We start from the raw sequence: 19,255 nt of genomic DNA, 5'->3' as shown, positions 1-19,255 counted from the left end.
GAGGGGTTCAATTAAGATGGCGAGAGCGGACCTCCTTGTCTTGTGCTGCGTTGTAGAGTGAAACGCTGTGAGGTGTAACCACTAGTGATGACAGAAACAGATGGAGAGTTGTACAGGATTCTCTGATCCATTGCCAAATTTGTTGAGGGTTGAAAAGAGATATGTCCAATTAACTCTGTCAAATGCTTTTTCGGCATCTAAGGAGGCAGTAACAGTATTTAAGTTGTTCCTTTGAGATATGCTGATCAGACTGAAGAAAAGGCGCATGTTGCTGAATGAGTGTCTTCCCTTGACAAAGCCTGTTTGGTTTGGGTGAATTATGAATGGAATTACTTTTTCAATTCTGTTGGTTAGTGTTTTACTAATAATACGCTTATGGGTCTATAACTGCAGGTGAGGCTTGGATCCTCATTGTGTTTGAGCAAAACCGAAATGAGAATAGTATTCATGTGTGGAGGCATGGTGGAGGGTGACTTAATCTCTGTAACAATTCTGATGAATAATGGGGATATAAGTGGACAGAAGTGTTTGATGAATTCCACTGGGTAGCCTTCTGATCCGGGTGATTTATTGTTGGGCATAGAGAAGAGAGCTTTCCTGAGTTCTTCTAGAGTAAACGGTTGATCTAATGTGGTAGCCTGCTCTGTGGAAGTTAAGGGAGGTCGATATCATCAAGGAATGAGTTAATGTTTGTTATATTTGATAAATTATGATATAGATATATCTTAGATATAACTTATTATAAATATATCTTATCAAGTCTAGTTTGATGTTACCTAAAATTCTGTTAATCATTATGTAACGCCCTATTGTTTCTGATATTGTGGTTTTATTCTGAAATGGGATACTTTTATTGATCATTATAGGAACACCTCTTTTTTTTTTTAGTTTGATGTTGAGTATGAGTTTAGTTAAGTATGATGCAGAAAACCTCTGACTAACCCATTTAGCTTTGAGTTTGAGGTGCTCGAGTGCAGTGAGGTGAGTTTCTTGCAGTAGACAGAAGCTGGGGTTCATCCTGGTGAGGTGACTGATGAGGTGACTCTGATTTTGCTACGTTTAGCTGGTGTGCCCAAGGCTCTTACATTCCAACTAACAAACTTGATGGGTGTCATTACACGGTAAACAGTGCATTGCACTGCTGCCTCACAGCAAGGTCCTGGGTTCGATTCCCGCCTGGGGCGCTGTTGGCACTGGGCTCCGGGCAGGTTATGTCCCAAATAGGAGCCTTTCTGTGTGGAGTATACATGTTCTCCCCGTGCTCACATGGGGTTTCCTCCACCTAACGTTAGTAAGGACCCCCACCAAAAACATGCACACATCATCGTCTGACCAGTGATGGACACTCGTCACCAGGTCCCCAGGCGCGTCGACGAATGCTGCCCCCCGGAGGAAGGACAAGCCAGAATGGGTTAAATGCAGAGGCCTTATTTCACTGGCCACCATCCAAAGCATGTGCATGTGTGTGTGTGTGCATGTGTTGTAGTGTGGTGTGTTGCGTGATAATTAAAGATTCTTCTTCTTCTTCTTCTTCTTCTTAAGGTTAGTTAGGGGGTGCATGGTCTGAGTTTTCCTCCTTTACATTCCTTTTTACTGTCCTAGTATTGGAGGAAGTTTGTAGGGATACATATCTACATAAACAAATGAAAAATAGACAAAGATAAACATAGAACATTGCCGGGTTAGACGTACATATCGTGAGAGACTGAATAGAGTGAGTGATGGGAGAAGCAGGGAGGGGGCATTTGAAGGGTGAGATGGTGAGAGTAAGCAATATTAGTAAGTCCTGACATATATAGCATGCTAATTTCTACATCTCGCAATATATAATTACCAGAATTACCAAAATACATACATAATTATCAGAATAACCAGGGTGTAGTGGAGGAGTCTCGGAATAACAGGCCGCCTATATATAGTTTATCAACAACCAGCGATACACGTTTACCCTTCTGCCGGTTCTCCTTCAGGATGGGGTACAGCACCTTCCATCGCTCGTTGATCTCCCGGGGAAATTGATCGTTCCAACCCAGCGTGGTTCCTTTCAGCTCCTGTAGGGAGACGGCAGTCTCCAGCAGGGAGACGTGTGGTCGTGATGCCTAAACTTGGAACATGGGCTGAATAGCTTTAAGGAGGGTCACCACTATCGCTGCTCCTGCAGGGCCAATGTTCAGGTGGTGATATTGCACCAAGTAGGACATGTCCAGGTGATCCCACAGTTCTTCATAGATTGGGTCGATCAGGGGCTTGTCGAATTTCATGGTGGCATGGTGTGTTGTGGAGTTGGTCTTGCTGCTGGGTGGTATTTGTTAAGCCAGTCCATCCACTTCAGCCACTGGGCATAGATCGAGCCTGTGAGTGGCATGGCAAGCCAGCAGACCATAGGCGTGGCTGTCCTGATAACGGGGCAGAAGATGGCTGTTCTTGGGTAGATTATCAGTACTTCAGGGGTGCATTCAATGTCCATGGCGAGTTTGCAGAGGACGTCACATCCCAATAGATTTACTGGGGTCTGTGGGAAGACGGGTATTGGAGCTTGGACTTCTTGGCCTTTGACGGAGATAGGATAGCTGTGTGATAGGAATTCATTGTGCGGTCCCAGAGAATCCTAATATTTTCACGTGTCGTTCAGGGAGAGGGTGTTGACTCCTTGGTCGGTCAAGGCAGTTGTGGGTGACTCCGGTGTCAACCATGAAGGGGTAAGGTGTGTCCATGACATAGACTTGAAACTCAGCTTTTATAACAGCTGTGGAAGCATTAGCCTGTCGTTTCCTGCACAGCCCTATCGCGGTGGTATGGGACATTGGAAGGACATGTGGCCTTGTTCTCTGCAGTCATAGCAGATGATGGGTCCTCTGGGCTGGCGGGGTGCTTGTGGGGCTGACCCAGTGCCTCTGGGGGCTTCTCGTCCTCTTCCACCTTGGTAGTTGTTTCGTGGTCATGAATCTGTAACCAGGTCTGTTATACGGATTTGGTGGGTATGCCATATGTTGTTGGTGCTGTTAGGGTGTGTAGTATGGTGCTGGTGCATGCACGTAGGGCACCGGAGCATAAGGTTGGGCCATAGGCGGGGTGACTGGCACTGCCGCTGTGGAGCGGTCGGGGCTTGTTTGTGAGCATGGAGGCCTTTGCTGCTTTCTCCTTGGTTTGGAGCTCTTTCACTTGGGGCTGCAGGACATGAAGTCGCAGTGCAGTGTCTTTGTCATTCTTGCCTTCCACCTTTTTGTGATCGACATGATGTGTCACATGCTCTTTGAATTGTCCAACCTTCTAGGCTGGACTTGACTGGATTAGGCAGGGATCCCTTCACGATGGTACAAAACATTGTGGACGTCAGTGAGTTGTCATCCACTCTGTGACCCATCTCTGTATGCCACTCCCTTTCCAAGCGATGCAGGTGAGTGGTTAGGTCATCATCCAAGCTGAGTTTCATCCCTTCCAGAGCGCCTACGTTGGGTTGGGTAGGGTAGGGTTCTATCTCTCTCTCTATCTCCCCAGAACATGTGGCAATGCTGGCTGAACGGCAATGTGTCGTGTTTAGGCATGGTGGTGATGGCGCCCAGACCTGCTTTGTTGGCTCTCGCTCTCATCTTTGTGAGGCCCATCAGTGGAGTGAGAATGGCCTTAATGTCATCATCATCCATTTGCGTGCTCCTTTTTGCAAGCTCTGGGAGTTTGTTGGTCAGAGAGACCATGTCCTGATTTCCTCACAGGACGTGCTTGGGTGCACGGTTGGGTCCCGTTGTCAGCAGTGGATACTGGCCTGCTGTTTACTGTTCCTCTTTCCTTTCGTGTTGGTTACATCCCACTTCCTTCCGGAGTGGAGGCGCATTCCGGTGGCTCACTCAGTGGTGAGATGTTCGAGCGTAGTGTCGAGGTCAACTTCCCTCTCTCCTATTTGGCGCAACAGGGTTGCTCTTGCTTCAGCAATCTCCTCTTGGCACACCTGCCATCCTCTGGCAGAGGCTTGTGTTTCAATGGTGAGCACTCCACTGACCATATGGCGCATGGCCATGTGGCTTGGTGGATAGTCTTCCTCTAGTCATCGACAGTTGGGGGTGGCCTCTGGAACTTGGGTTTGCCGCCTCCCACTGGCCAAGAAGGTTCTTCCAGTTTCCCATAATGGAATGGCGTAGAGTGTAGGGCATCTCCGTCTGTCGTCTGATCTGGGGTTGGTTCATCTGGGTAGATGGTGCATCTGGTGGCTTCCATCAATATCATTTGATTCCCTTTTTCCTGGTTTGGGTGGCTGGTGTGGTTGTGTAAGCTGGCGTCCGCTAGAATAGTTCTGGAGCTGAGGCCGGGCTGTTGTCCTTATCTTCCACCAGTGGAGCAATCATCGTTTTGGGTTTACTACCGTTCACACGTAGGAACAGGCACAGCATGGCTGTGTGGTGGGTGTATAGGACCTTGTTAAGCTGGGTCTTGGCCTTTTCATCTTTCTTGGCCTGGATGCCTGCACGTACAGACTCGATGTGGTGTGGGTCGGCTGATCCGTGGGCTGGTCAGGCTAGGGCTGGGCTTCGTTTAGTGGTCCACTTGGTCCATCTTGTGGAGGCCTTCTCAATAATTTATTTTGTCTAAAAAGGCTTCTAGTGACTGTCTGGAGTCGCTACAGGTCCCACAGCGGGGATGATGTCACAGCACACTTTTAAAAAGCCTTTCTCACTGTCTAAACCAGGCATGTTCAGATTGTGGACAGATTTCATATGGCCCGCAGCTTCGGTTTTATAATGTATTATTTATGGCCCGCTAGGATTGTCAAACAGAATAATTAAATCATAAAAGGTTAAAAATGCAATTTCTCCTTTCACCTCATCACCAGGGGACCTGGTGATGAGTGTCCATCGCTGGTCAGACGATGATGTGTGCATGTTTTTGGGGGGGGTCCTTACTGACGTTAGGTGGAGGAAACCCCATGTGAGCATGGGGAGAACATGCAAACTCCACACAGAAAGGCTCCTATTTGGGAGATAACCCACCCGGAGCACGGTGCCAACAGCGCCCCAGGCGGGAATCGAACACAGGACCTTCTTGCAGTGCAATGCACTGCGCCACCGTGCCACCAGTATTCTACAGGATAACATCAGTGCGCAAACGAAGAGGTATGTAACAGCTATCACATCTCTTTCTGTGGAGTTGAGCGAACGCTTTCAGGATTTCAAGATTCAAGAGGTTTATTTGTCACATACATATACATACGGTCATGCAATTTTGAAAAGGACATGTTGCTTTTGTCTTCAGCCTTTTCCATGGACCCCGATGATGCGCCACTACATCTGCAGCTGGAGTTCATTGAGTTGCAATGTGACAACGAGTGGTACAGCAGACACCAGCAGCTGTAGTATAATTTTAAACTTATTTTTAAGGGAATCAATGAATAAGTAAACATGTCTTTGTGTTGAGTATGCCACAATTACAAGCAGATGTGGAAGGCAGGAAGGCTGTTCATTCCATCAATCACCTATAGATAAGGAATGTAGAGGTTTGGGAAATCAAATCAACCTCATGAAATATATGTTTGTATGAAGACAAGAGATAACATGTTTAGATATAATATGAGTAAGTTATGACTTATTTGGACATAATATAAACAATGTATTCAGACATAAATATAAATAAGTGATGAATAAATAAGAGTGAATTCATGTCTTGACAGAGAGGACTCTGTAAAGTCAGAGAATGGGGGCTTTCTTTGAGTGACCTGTGACCTCTCTCCAAGGTAGAGATGGGTACTAAGTAATTATCTCCGTATGGTGTTTAAGCTCAGAAAAATAGGAGACAAATAGGAGTCAATGTTTTGAGAAGAATATATAATGTTGTAAACCAAAGAGTTTTTCAGTGTACTCTGCAGACCTCACTCAGACTGGTTATTTCTTAATAAAGAGTCTTATCTGTGTATTCAACTTACCTCAAGTGCTGCCTATTTGTTTAAAGAACCGAAGAGTGGGGTTCTCTCCACGACACAGCATTCTCTTGTTGACTTTTACCGGCAGCTGGATAAAGGTAGCTTTCCAGAAATGCGAACATTTGCAAAGAAAATGCTGAGCTTATTCAGCTCCACATATTTGTGTGAGCAGACATTCTCTGTCATTCACTTAAACAAGAACTGCTAGAGGTCAAGACTAAGTGACTTCCACCTATGTGACATTTTACGCATCTCAATCACTGCCCTCACATTAGTGTCAGTAAGTTACCTGTTTCTTGGTCAATCTGAAATTCTGAGAGTTTTGATGGGGGGATGGTAGCTCAGGAGGTAGAGCTGGTCTTCTAGTAATCTAAACATTGCTGGTTCGATCCCAGGCTCCTCCTGCTAGCATGCTGTAGTGTCCTTGAGCAAGACACTTAACCCCTAATTGCTCCTGATGGCTGCGTCCGTCGGTGTTTGAATAATTGTAAGTCGCTTTGGATAAAAGCGTCTGCTAAATGCAATGTAATTGAATGGTAACATCTGTCACTATACCAGTGAAAAGCCAAAAGCACAGTTATAAATATATGCACTTGACTTATTACACTTATTGTATTAAACTTTTGAATAAGGTTTTCCTATAGCTGCTGATGTTATGTACCTGTGGATGTAACACAAAATATTACTTTGATATTGTGAATGATATTGTGAAAGTCAAGACCATGAGTCATATGTTTTAAACCTTAATGTCAACAGACTTTTCATTACTCATAATAAGTCATGTTTAAAATGAACATGAGGTTAAGATTTGTGTCAACTTCATGGAAGTTTAAGGTATTCCATACAGTTTGTTCTGTGTTATCTGACTCCAGATGTGAAAGAAAGGCAGAATTGTTTTTTAGATTTGTTTACGTTTACGTTTGCCCTTGAAGCGTTAGTTTCAAGCGTTGGCCCATTTGTAGTCGCTCTCGTGTGAAGACGCACGTCTACCTCTGCACGTCCACCGAAGCAAGGACACTGAACAAGTCAAACCTACCTTCTTTTTCTCACGCCATACAAAATGTGCTACTATCACATCTCTACAACTTCAAGGTCACCCAGAAAGCCTCGTTATACCATACGCCGATGCAATCTGGGTAACCTCAGGTCTCTGCAGCAAACATCTACTGCAAAGACCTCCTTCTCTGTTGGCTTGTGGAATTGTTGATCTGCAGTTAACAAGGCAGACTTCATTTCTGGTCATGCCAACCACCTCTCTTTGGAGCTCCTTGCTCTCACTGAGACGTGGATTAAACCGGAAGATAGCGCAACTCCGGCTGCACTCTCTACAAACTACTCATTCTCCCACACATCCAGACCATCTGGCCGTGGTGGTGGGACTGGCCTGCTAATTTCCAACACATGGAAATTTAATCCACTGCTGCCTTTAAACAACTTTGTCTCCTTTGAATATCACGCCGTCTTGGTGACTGCTCCGGTGAAAGCCTATGTGGTTGTCATCTACCGTCCACCAGGACAACTAGGTGACTTCCTACATGAGCTTGACACCCTGCTGTCATCAATTCCTGAGCATGAGTGTCCCATGCTCGTCCTCGGAGACATGAACATCCACTTGGACAGTGCGAGCTCAGCTGACTTCCTGTCTTTGGTTCGCTCATTCGACCTAAGACCAGGTCCCGACTCCACCGACTCACAAGGCTGGAAAAAAGCTTGATCTCATTCTTGCCCGGAGCTGCTCCATGGACAACCTAAGGGTCACCCCTCTTCATCTCTCAGACCACTTCTTCATCCACTTCAATGTCCAGCTACCAAAACAACCCCCTACCTCCCGACCCATGGTTACCATCCGCCGCAATCTCCGCAACCTGTCTCCCACCCACTTCTCCTCTGTGCTCTCCTCTTCTCTTCCGCCTCACGGCACTTTCTCCTCTCTGCAGGTTAATGATGCCACTGATTCTCTCTGCTCCACCTTGAGCTCATGTCTGGATAGCCTGTGTCCACTATCCACCAGACCTGCTCGATCAACCCAGTCCCAACCCAACCCTTGGCTGACTGACACCCTCCGGACAACGCGCACTGACCTCAGAGCAGCCGAGAGGAAATGGCACAAATCCAAAACAACTGAAAATCTTGCAAGCTACCAGACACTGCTGTCCTTCTTCTCTTCCAGCATCACTGCTGCAAAGAAGGCCTTCTTCAACGATAGGATCAACGGTGCCACAGACACATGTAAGTTATTTGCCACCTTCAAGTCTCTGCTTTACCCTCCACCACCTCCCCCAGCTACTAACCTCACTGCTGACTGCCTTGCCTCCTTTTTTACTAACAAAGTGGCAGCCATCAGCAGCCAATTCACAACTTACTCACAACCTGTCTTCTCCAGCCCTAGGCTCATCATTCCCTGGTTTCACCCCCCTCGCTGAAAGTGAGGCATCTAAACAACTAACATGTAGCCGTCCTACTACCTGTCCGCTAGATCCGATCCATCTAACCTCCTTCAAGCCATATCACCGACTATCACCCCAGCAATCACACATTTGATTAATTCTTCCCTAACTTCCGGCACTTTCCCCTCCACTTTCAAAGTGGCTAGGGTTGCACCACTGCTCAAATAACCCTCACTCAATCCCACTCAAATAGAAAACTACCGGCCGGTCTCTCTCCTCCTCCCATTCCTTTCTAAAACCATAGAGAGGGAGGTCTCTAGACAGGTTACAGAGTACCTGTCAAGAAACAACCTTCTTGATACACCTCAATCTGGCTTCAAAAGTGGTCACTCCACTGAAACAGCCCTGTTGTCTGTGACAGAGGCCTTAAAAACTGCTAGAGCTGCTGCCAAATCCTCGGTTCTCATTCTGCTAGACTTGACACCGACAATCACAGCATACCTCCTGTCCATACTCTCAAGTATGGGCATATCGGGCAGTGCACTTTCCTGGTTCGAATCTTACCTTACTGGGCGCTCGTTCAGTGTGACATGGCAAGGCCAGCCGTCTGTGCCTCACAACCTCACTACAGGGGTGCCCCAAGGCTCGGTGCTGGGACCCCTCCTCTTTGCCATATACCACCTCACTGGGCCCGATCATCCGCTCGCATGGCTTTTCATATCACTGCGGATGATACTCAACTTTATCTGTCCTTCCCGCCCAACGACCCCACTGTCTTGACACGGATCTCGGATTGTCTCGCTGACATATCCACATGGATGAATTATTATCATCTTGAACTAAACCTGGCGAAGACGGAACTGCTGTTCTTTCCGGCCAAACAAGGTATGTATAACAACATTGATATTAAAATTGACTCTATCTCTTTTTCCTACCAAGGCTGCAATGCCGATAGTGGCGCCGCCCCTAGCGGTCGCCTGCGCCGGCGCTCCGGTTACTTTCTTACTCTTTAGTATTTTTTTCCTTTTTTTAACACAATTTTCGCCAGAAAAACATCAACAATTAACTCATACGGCCGCGATGCACTCATGGATATAAAAAATTCCCTAAACAAACAACTTTGGGACTTTTTATCCGTGGGAGCAGAGTGGCCGGCGGAAATCCTACGCGGGAACACTCGCAACAACAACAAAAATGGAGTCGCTGTTCCACGAGCCGGCCCACGGAGGAAGCACCGAGGTAAACGAGGCGGCATTCGGGTCAGAATGAGGACGCAACCTTACCGTCCACCTCTGCCAAGCATCCTTCTTGCTAACGTCCAGTCCCTGGAGAACAAGATGGATGAACTTCGAGCGAGGATTCAATTCCAGTGAGACACGAGAAACTGTTGCGTCCTCTGCCTGACGGAAACATGGCTGACCCCACTGGTGCCGGATGAAGCCATACGTCCAGCCGAGGCCTTCTCCGTGTTCCGCGGCGACAAAACGGGAGAGTCGGGGAAATCCAAAGGTGGAGGCGTCTGCCTAATGGTAAACAACCGCTGGTGTAACGCCAACAACACCAAATTCCTCTCCAACTCCTGCTCGCCGGACCTGGAACAGCTGACCATACTATGCCGTCCATTTTATCTCCCCCGGGAATTCAGCACGGTCATCATTACAGCCGTTTATATCCCACCGCAAGCGGACACCGACGCAGCTCTGTCGGTTCTGCACAATGTGTTGTGCGGATTTCAGAACAGACATCCCGATGCGGCTGTGGTGGTGACTGGGGACTTTAACAGGGCCAACCTGAAAAAAGTTCTGCCGAATTTCCACCAACACATCACGTGTGCCACCAGGGGAGACAGAACTCTGGACCATTGTTACACTCCTTACAAGAACGGATACAAGCCCGTGTCGCTTCCTGCTTTTGGGAAATCAGATCACGCCGCGATCTCGCTGCTTCCTGTTTACAGGCCTCTGATCGCGCGGGATCTGGTGATGACGAGGGAAGTGAAGCCGTGGACGGACCAATCAGAGGCTGCGCTTTAGGACGCTCTGACTGACGTAGACTGGGACATGTTCCAAGCGAGTTCAAGTGACGTCAGCGAGTTTACGGAGGTTGTAGTGAGTTTTGTGGCTACGCTCGCGGATGAAATCGTTCCCACGGTGAAAATTCGGATATTTCCAAACCAGAAGCCATGGGTTGATAAATCCATCCGCTGCGCTCTGAATGCGCGCACGGCCGCTTACAACGACGGACTTGTATCTGGTAACATGGACAACTACAAAGCGGCGTCGTACAATCTGCGGAGGGCGGTGAGGGACGCCAAACGGACGTACAGAGACACCGTGGAGCTGCAGATGGAGCGGGGGGACACAAGACGCTTGTGGGAGGGGCTGCGAACAATAACTAACTACAAGAGCAGCTCCTCCCCAGCCACGAGTGTGGACGCCTCCCTGGCCAACCAACTGAACTCCTTTTATGCGCGGTTCGAGTCTGGCAGCAACACCGCTAGCTCGCCGGCTAATTGGAGTTACACCGCTGGGGACGAGCGCGCACTCTCAGTGTCCGTGCACGAGGTCAGGAGGGCTCTGATGCGGGTGAACACCAGGAAAGCTGCGGGCCCAGATGGCATATCTGGACGAGTACTGAAGACCTGTGTTAACCAGCTAGCTCCGGTGTTCACCACAATATTCAACATCTCCCTGGCTGAATCAGTGGTCCCATCCTGCTTCAAGAGGTCCACCGTCGTTCCTGTCCCGAAGATCGCCTCTCCAACCTGCCTGAATGACTACCGTCCGGTGGCCCTCACCTCGGTGGTCATGAAGTGTTTCGAGAGGTTGATTAAGGATTACATCTGCGCCTCCCTCCCCCGCACCTTGGACCCGTTGCAGTTCGCGTACCGGCAGAACAGATCCACGGATGACGCGGTCTCCCAGGTACTGCACACCACGCTCACGCACCTGGATGGCCAGAAGGGGGCCTATGTGAGAATGCTGTTCATTGATTATAGTTCAGCTTTCAACACCATAGTTCCCACCAGACTGGCTGTCAAGCTGATGGAGCTAGGATTGAATGGTCCGCTGTGCACCTGGATCCTGGACTTCCTCACAGGCCGCCCCCAGGTGGTCAAGGTGGGGAAGTACATGTCAAGCTCCCTCACCCTGAACACAGGATCCCCCCAGGGCTGCGTCCTCAGCCCCCTACTGTACTCCCTGTACACACATGACTGTGTGGCCAGGTCCAGCTCCAACACCATCATCAAGTTTGCTGACGACACCGTGGTCGTGGGCCTGATCACTGACTGCGATGAGAAGGCCTACCGCGAGGAGGTGGCTGACCTGTCACTCTGGTGCCAGGACAACAGCCTACACCTGAACGTCAGCAAAACCAAGGAGCTGATTGTGGACTTTAGGCGTGGATCACAATCGAGGACGCACGCGCCCTTGGTGATTAATGGGACTTCTGTCGATAGGGTGAGCAGCTTCAGATATCTGGGAGTCCACATCACAGAGGACTTAACATGGACTGTTCACACAGACACTCTGGTGAGAAAGGCGAGGCAGCGTCTCTACCACCTCAGGCAGCTGAGGAAATTCCGGGTCTCGGTGAGGATCCTCAAGTCCTTCTACTCTGGAGCAGTGGAGAGCATCCTGACAGGCAACATCACTGCCTGGTTTGGGAACTGTACTGCCCAGGACAGGCGGGCCCTGCAGAGGGTGGTGCGTTCAGCTGAACGTACCACTGGAACTACCCTCCCCCCCTTGCAGGAGTTATACACCAGGAGGTGTAGTAGCAGAGCCCGTAGGATCATGAAGGATCCTCATCACCCCAACAACGGACTGTTCCAGCTGCTGCGGTCAGGCAAGCGCCTCCGCAGTCACACAGCGAGAACAGAGAGACTGAGACGGAGTTTCTTCCCTCAAGCCATCAGAACTGTCAACGCTGACCTCACCAGGGGTCCTAACTGAGCCATGCACTAGGCTACACTACCTACTGTACTGTATGTAGCATACTGTACCGCATACTGTATCACTGTTCAGGGTTGTTCGTGATGCCGTATTGCTGCGCCGTACTGTTGTATACTGTGCAGTATTATCCCAAACACTACCTCACACTATTCACATTCACATGCCACTTTAATTCACATGCCACTTTAAATGCACATATCTGTATATACATAGGCATATTCCTTCAACCTATTCCATTTTATTTCAATTTATTTTTTATTGTATTTTATTCTATATATTTTTTATCTTATTCTATAAGTATTCCACTTACTGTATTACGTTTTAGGAGTCAGTTAGTCGGTCTATTAGAAAGGAATTTTCTACTTTTTATTTTTATTTTATTTTTGTACTTTTTCCTAGGACTTATTGTGTGCTATCACCGGGTGCGTTGCATTACATTTCACTGCATATATGTATGGAAGTATGTATATGTATGTGACAAATAAAAAATCTTGAATCTTGAATCTTGAATCTTGCAAGGAATCTAGGTGTCATTATTGATGACCAACTGACATTCTCGGACCATGTTGCCGCAGTCTCCCGGTCCTGCCGCTTCACACTATTCAACGTCTGAAAAGTCAGGCCGTACCTGACCCAATATGCCACTCAACTGCTGGTACAAACATTGGTGATGTCCCGTCTCGACTACTGCAATGCCCTCTTAACAGGCTTGCCGGCCTGTGCGGTGAAGCCACTGCAGATGATACAGAATGCGGCGGCGCGACTGGTGTTCAACCAGCCAAAGAGGGCACATGTCACTCAGCTGCTCCACTGGTTACCTGTAGCCGCCCGCATCAAGTTCAAGTCTCTTATGCTGGCCTACAGAGTGATTGTTGTGAATGCTCCCACCTACTTAAATGCTCTTGTAAAAGCACATGTTACCCCGCGGATGCTGCGCTCATCAAATGAGCGTCGCCTGGCTCTGCCGGCCGTACAACCACGGCAATCCAGGCTATTCTCATTTGTAGTTCCACGTTGGTGGAACGAGCTGCCAAAAATGACCAGAGCAGGGACCTCCCTCTCTGTCTTTAAGAAGCACTTGAAGACCCAGCTCTTCAGTGAGTACCTCCTGTCCTAACCTACAATTACTTAGCACTACCTAGCAGTATTTATTGTTACACTAATGTCTCTGTCACAATGTAGCTTGAATGTTATTCTCCCTTGTAAGTCGCTTTGGATAAAATCGTCTGCTAAATGACAATGTAAATGTAATGTAAATGTTACGCCTCATTGCCTTACATTTGATCACATTGCCGCTAAAAAAATGTTAAGTGTGACAATGAAAATAAAATTATTATAGTGCATTTGGATGTAATTTTTATTGTTAAAAGAATTTAAGGGACCATTGGCCCCCGGGCATCTTCACATTGTCAAATCTGGCCCTATTTAAAAAAAGTTTGGACACCCCTGGTCTAAACCATACAACCATCAATTTAAACACAAAACACAGCAATCGTATTTACTTTTCTCTTTAATGTATCACACAACACTTTAAATCAGCAATTATCCAAAATGCTGGATAAAGCACTCAATGGCAAACCCTCCACTTGTCAAGATTTCTCCTTAGGTATCCACTACCCCTGCTCATTCAGTCTGCAAAAGATCACAGGTTTTCACCGCGTCGTAGGACATATGACCTGACCTTTGCGACACTGTTCGGCTGTTCCTCCATTATATTATTACAATTCTATGTCTCTAAAATGTGCTTTATCTCTTCTATTAAATGTGTTTTTATTTCTTATCAATATCTCTGGGGACGTCTCTCACTTTTCAAACACAATTGTAACAATAAACCAAGACGTTGGAAGAGCATGTAGGACATACGTACAACCACTCCACCCTCAAGATTCCTCCTTAGGTAGCGAACCGGTTAATCACATAGGACATACGTACAACACCCCTCACTACCTCTGCACAGTCAGTCCGCAACAGATCACGTCCGACACTGTTCGGCTGATCCTGACTAATATCAGCCCACTGTGGCTGTTTTGGACCGCAGCCCGTACATGTACCTTTGAACCACAGCTCGGCAACCTCTATTTTAGCGCTTCCCGGACCACAGCCCGTACTCTGGGATGATTGCAACCGAACCCGTCTGCCCAACCGCAGCTGGCGCCAGACTATATCACACACTTGACTATGAAACCAGATGATTGACCCACCATGGTCTTATGTCTTACAAGGATACAACAACCTTTATAATTATCAGCCCACTGTGGCTCTTTTGGACTGCAGCCCTTTTATTTAGCCTGATATTTCCATGTCATATTCTTTTCAACACAATTCTGTTCTGGAAGCAAGAGCCCTGATTTCTGGGGCTGGCTGGTTATAGAGTCTCTGACGACCTCTACTGACAGACATCACAATAGATGCAGTTGTGCAGTTACTATAAATAGCGTAAAAGCTGAACATTGCTTTGTGACGTGTGTGTTGTTTCAACAAAGATCATTATATTTGGACATGCGTGTGTCCAAATATAATAACCCGCACGTAAGCCAGGCACTGGTAATGGGACTAAATAACATGACCCTATATGGTTCCATGGAAAGTTAAAAGAAATGGGGGTAAGCGTGATGAACCATCGCTTTTAGCAAAGAATTGCATAAGTGTACATCAATGCATAGCCTCATACATAGAATGATTTATAATCATAATTCATACCCATACCAAGAACCTATCCTGTCCACAGGATCGCATTGTATATTCTGTATATTGTATATACAGTGTTTGACACTGTATTATTCTTTATCTCTTTTGGGTGGTGGGGGAGTGGGGGTATTTGTGTATATATGGCAAATGTAATATATATTTATATTGTAGGGTTAGCTGAATCACTTATTCGGTCGCAGGGAAACACTGCAAGATTTCTAAACCACATTCGCTCGCAACTGACTGAGAGCTCAACTTAACTGACTGATGAACAGAACGTTTCAGAAAGTGATTCGGTTCAGTTCGTTCACCAAAAAGATTTGAATTGTTCGTGATCTTCACCACACTATCACGGAGCTGGTAGAAGTTGTTTTCCCTGGAGCATCTCACATAAATGGCTAAAATAAAAACTGTGGATTTATGCAAAAGTTTTTTCCTTTTATTTATTAATTGCATGGAGGAAGCAGATGGAGGATTTGGACATGGTGGAGTGGTACAGGATATGTATGAGCGCAGTCAGACAGTAGTAAGTGTTATAAGAATTTTATAATATATATATTGTTGTGCCTTTCACGTGAACTCTTGTACAACATATATGTACTCGGTTTGTCCTTCTAAATGCTAAGACTTCATGTTTTATTGCTGTGCCTTTCAGGTTAACTCTTGTTTGATATATGTGTACTCTGTTTGTCCTTCCAAGGCTAAGTAGAGTTCCTGTCGTAAAAAGGAAGTTAACTAGTCACTTTCTGTGTCGTAAAGAGGAGGAAGGAAACCTCAACAGATAGTCGGTCTCAACGAAACTGCCCCATCAATGATCTACACAGGGGCGTTGTGACATCTACTGACCTTCCTCCCAGCGGCTCCACAGTTTCCCATCCAAAAAGACTGTATAAAAAGCTCAAACTCTCCAGTGAGAATGGAGAACGTCCTCTAACATTCTGTTGTGTTTTTACACTGAAACTGCTCCTCTTGTACAACCTTGGATCCTCTTGTACAAGATTAAATACTTTATTAACCTAAAGTATTTGTCTCCGACTTCCTCTGTAACTGTTAGTCCGTCCACAAACAAAGTTTATGGCTGTTTAACTTTTACAGTAAGGTGTGCAGTAGGCGTGACGAAGGCATTCAAAGTGGAGGTGGGATTGCATCAAGGATCAGCTCTGAGCCCTTTCTTGTTTACAATGGTGATGGACAGGTTAACAGATGATATTAGGCAGGGGTCTCCGTAGACTATGATGTTCGCGGATGACATTGTGATCTGCAGTGAGAGTAGGGAGCAGGTTGAGGAGAGCCTGGAGAAGTGGAGGCATTAGAGAGAGGAGGAATGAAAGTCAGCAGGAGTAAGACAGAATACATGTGCCTGAATGGGAGGGAGGGCGGTGAAAAGCTGAGAATGCAAGGAGTGGAGGTGGAGAAGGCGGATGAGTTCAAGTACTTGGGGTCGACCATCCAAAGCAGCGGAGAGTGCGGGAGAGAGGTGAAGAAGAGAGTACAGTCAGGGTCGAGTGGGTGGAGAAGAGGGTCCGGAGTGATCTGTGACAGAAGGGTTCCAGCAAGAGTGAAGGGGAAGGTCTACAGGACGGTAGTGAGACCAGCTATGTCGTACGGTTTAGAGGCGGTGGCCTGACAAAAAGGCAGGTGGCTGAACTGGAGGTGGCAGAGTTGAGGATGTTGAGATTTTCATTGGGAGTGACAAGGATGGACAGGATTAAGAATGAGTACATTAGAGGGACAGCTCAGGTTGGACAGTTTGGTGGAAAAGTAAGAGAGGCCAGATTGAGATGGTTTGGACACTTGTGTGTAGGAGAGATGAGAGTTACATTGGGAGAAGGATGCTGAGGATGGAGCTGCCAGGCAAGAGGAAAAGAGGAAGGCCAAAGAGAAGGTTTATGGATGTGGTGAGGGAGGACATGCAGGCGGTTGGTGTAAGGGAGCAAGATGCGCAGAACAAAAGGTATTGGAGGCAGATGATCCGCTGTGGCGACCCCTAACGGGAGCAGCTGAAAGGAGAAGAAGAGGTCTTGTGTGCCATGACTTGTCTGCGATAGTTGCGGCTCCACGTTGTTACTTGTATAAATTTGTATATAAAATTCCGGACACAAAATAGTCTAGTTTAATATATTTTATTGCAGATAAATTAGTGCATTCGGTGTGGCTCACTTCCGTAATGCGGTTTTGTGGTTGTGTTTTCCGTTAATGGTTTGTGTTTTCTGTTAATGTGGGTATGTTTTCTGGCAATGCGGTTGTGTTTTCCTGTTGATGCAGTTGTGTTTTCAGTTGATACGGTTGTTTTTCATAATTTAGTTGTGTTTTGTCTATTTACATGTGTTTTTTAAGTTGCAGTGCAGCTGTCAGGGCCACCGTATGGTTCAGTTAAAATCAACATGGCTGACAACTCAAGCAGTGCTTTATAGTTATTTTAAAATATATACTCAATATGATATATAATCAATTAACAGCAACCAAATATAAATTCAGAATCCTCAGGGCTCTGCCCAAACTAATGAATGATGAAAAGTCACTACCTCATAAATACTGCCACAAGGGGTTTATGGGGGACGTCAGTCTGTTTCAAACTTTTTCATTTTTGTTCTCTGCTTGGTGGGGGAGTAGGGTTTGGCCAGGAATTGTTCCTGGCCTCAGTTTGGTGTTGGGGGTATGTGGGGGGTTGGATGGCTTGAGCAGTCACACCTGACCCTTGTTGGTTGGGCTAACAAGCGGTAGGTTTAAAAACCCCATCCACACATGCCCTTAGGAGAGGAGCCATGTCATGACATGTTCCATCTGCTCCTGGCTAATTCCACCTAGCCGTCGCTCTACAATGAACTGGTGTTAACTCCCCTTGTCTGTACCGGAGGTCCCTGGTTCAGGGACCATCCAGCAGCCCAGCAGCCAGACCAATCCTCTCTCAACTGGCAGCAGCAGCACCTGGGGGGTCCGGTAGAGGACTGGGGAGAAGCAGCGCAGCAACCACCACAGGTAACCGCTGGCATCTAGCTTCTCCGCCCAGCAGGCATTGCTGGGACCATCCTGCAGCCCAGCAGCCAGACCAACCCTCTCTCGACTGGCGGCAGCAGCAGCACCTGGGGGGTCCGGTGGAGGACCTGGGAGAAGCAACGCAGCAACCACCACAGGTAACCGCTGGCAGCTAGCTTCTCTGCCCAGCAGGCATCGCAGGGACCATCCTGCAGCCAGGCTACCCCTCCAAGCAGCCCCTGCAGCAGCCAAGTCTGGCCACGCCGTCAGCACAGCAGCCCAAGTCCCCATGCTCCGTAGGGAGGAGGGGCCAGACTGTCGGTGCCATGGTGGGAAGAGGCTGGTCGACCATGCTGCTCTGGGTAACCCAGGTCCTCTGGAAGGGGACCTGTTAATTTTCTTGTCTGTGCCGGTTTCCCTGAGAACGCCACTTGGGTGGCGTGTGGCAGCTAAACTGCCACAAGGTCCTTGTGCGGTCACTTTGTCATGGATGATTCGTTAGTAGCGAGCAAGTTTTTTAAATGTTTCGGGAGTCTTGAGTCGCTGCGGCAAAAGATGAGGCAAGCGAGGTTATCTTTGACTCTGAAACTTAAAATAACTAGAGAAGGATTAATGTTGTGGTTAAAGAAAAAAAAGGTCAAGACATTTGGCATATTTATATTTGAATGTGAGTTAATTCGATGTTGCAGTAATAATAAACCATTTTGACATAAATTAATGATTCTTCAAAATAATTTAGAAGAATTCCATTGTCAAGCAACTGACCCTTCTTCACCGGAAGTCCTCGTTCCCTCAACGTGGGGGAACGGTTACCTCACATCCTACGACCGCGACACCATTGATTAGTCATACGTTTCTTAATGTATTTTGTTAGTGTCTTTTGTCGAGTTTATTAAACTGTTACGGTCGAAAGAATAACATTGCTTGCAGTAGGTTGCCAATAGAATAGAATAGAGAATAGAATAGAAGCAGCGCAACTTCCTGTTTCTACTCATGTTATATTTTAGCATACTATATTGTTCTGGGCTCAGGCCTAGGCCAACCACCTGGGCCAGTCACCTGGGCCAACAGCGAGATATTACAGTGTTTCCAAAACTTGGGACCCTAAGGACACGGATAAGCAAATGGCATTGGAAGAAATGCGCTAAAAATGAAGACTTTTTTTTTTTTTTTTTTACAATAGGTAAATATAAGTTCATTTAAATCAATTTAATTCAAACAATAAAAACATGCTAAATGTTGATGGCGCTAACGCATATTCCGAGTTTTACTTTAACTCTGTTTGAACAACAGCGAAAGCAGCTGCGACCTGCCGAGACTACAATTTATTAAATCTACTG

This window comes from Zeus faber, assembly GCF_960531495.2.
Source record: "Zeus faber genome assembly, chromosome: 13".
NCBI classification, from domain to species: Eukaryota; Metazoa; Chordata; class Actinopteri; order Zeiformes; family Zeidae; genus Zeus; species Zeus faber.
Note: the sequence above shows the minus strand (reverse complement) of the source record.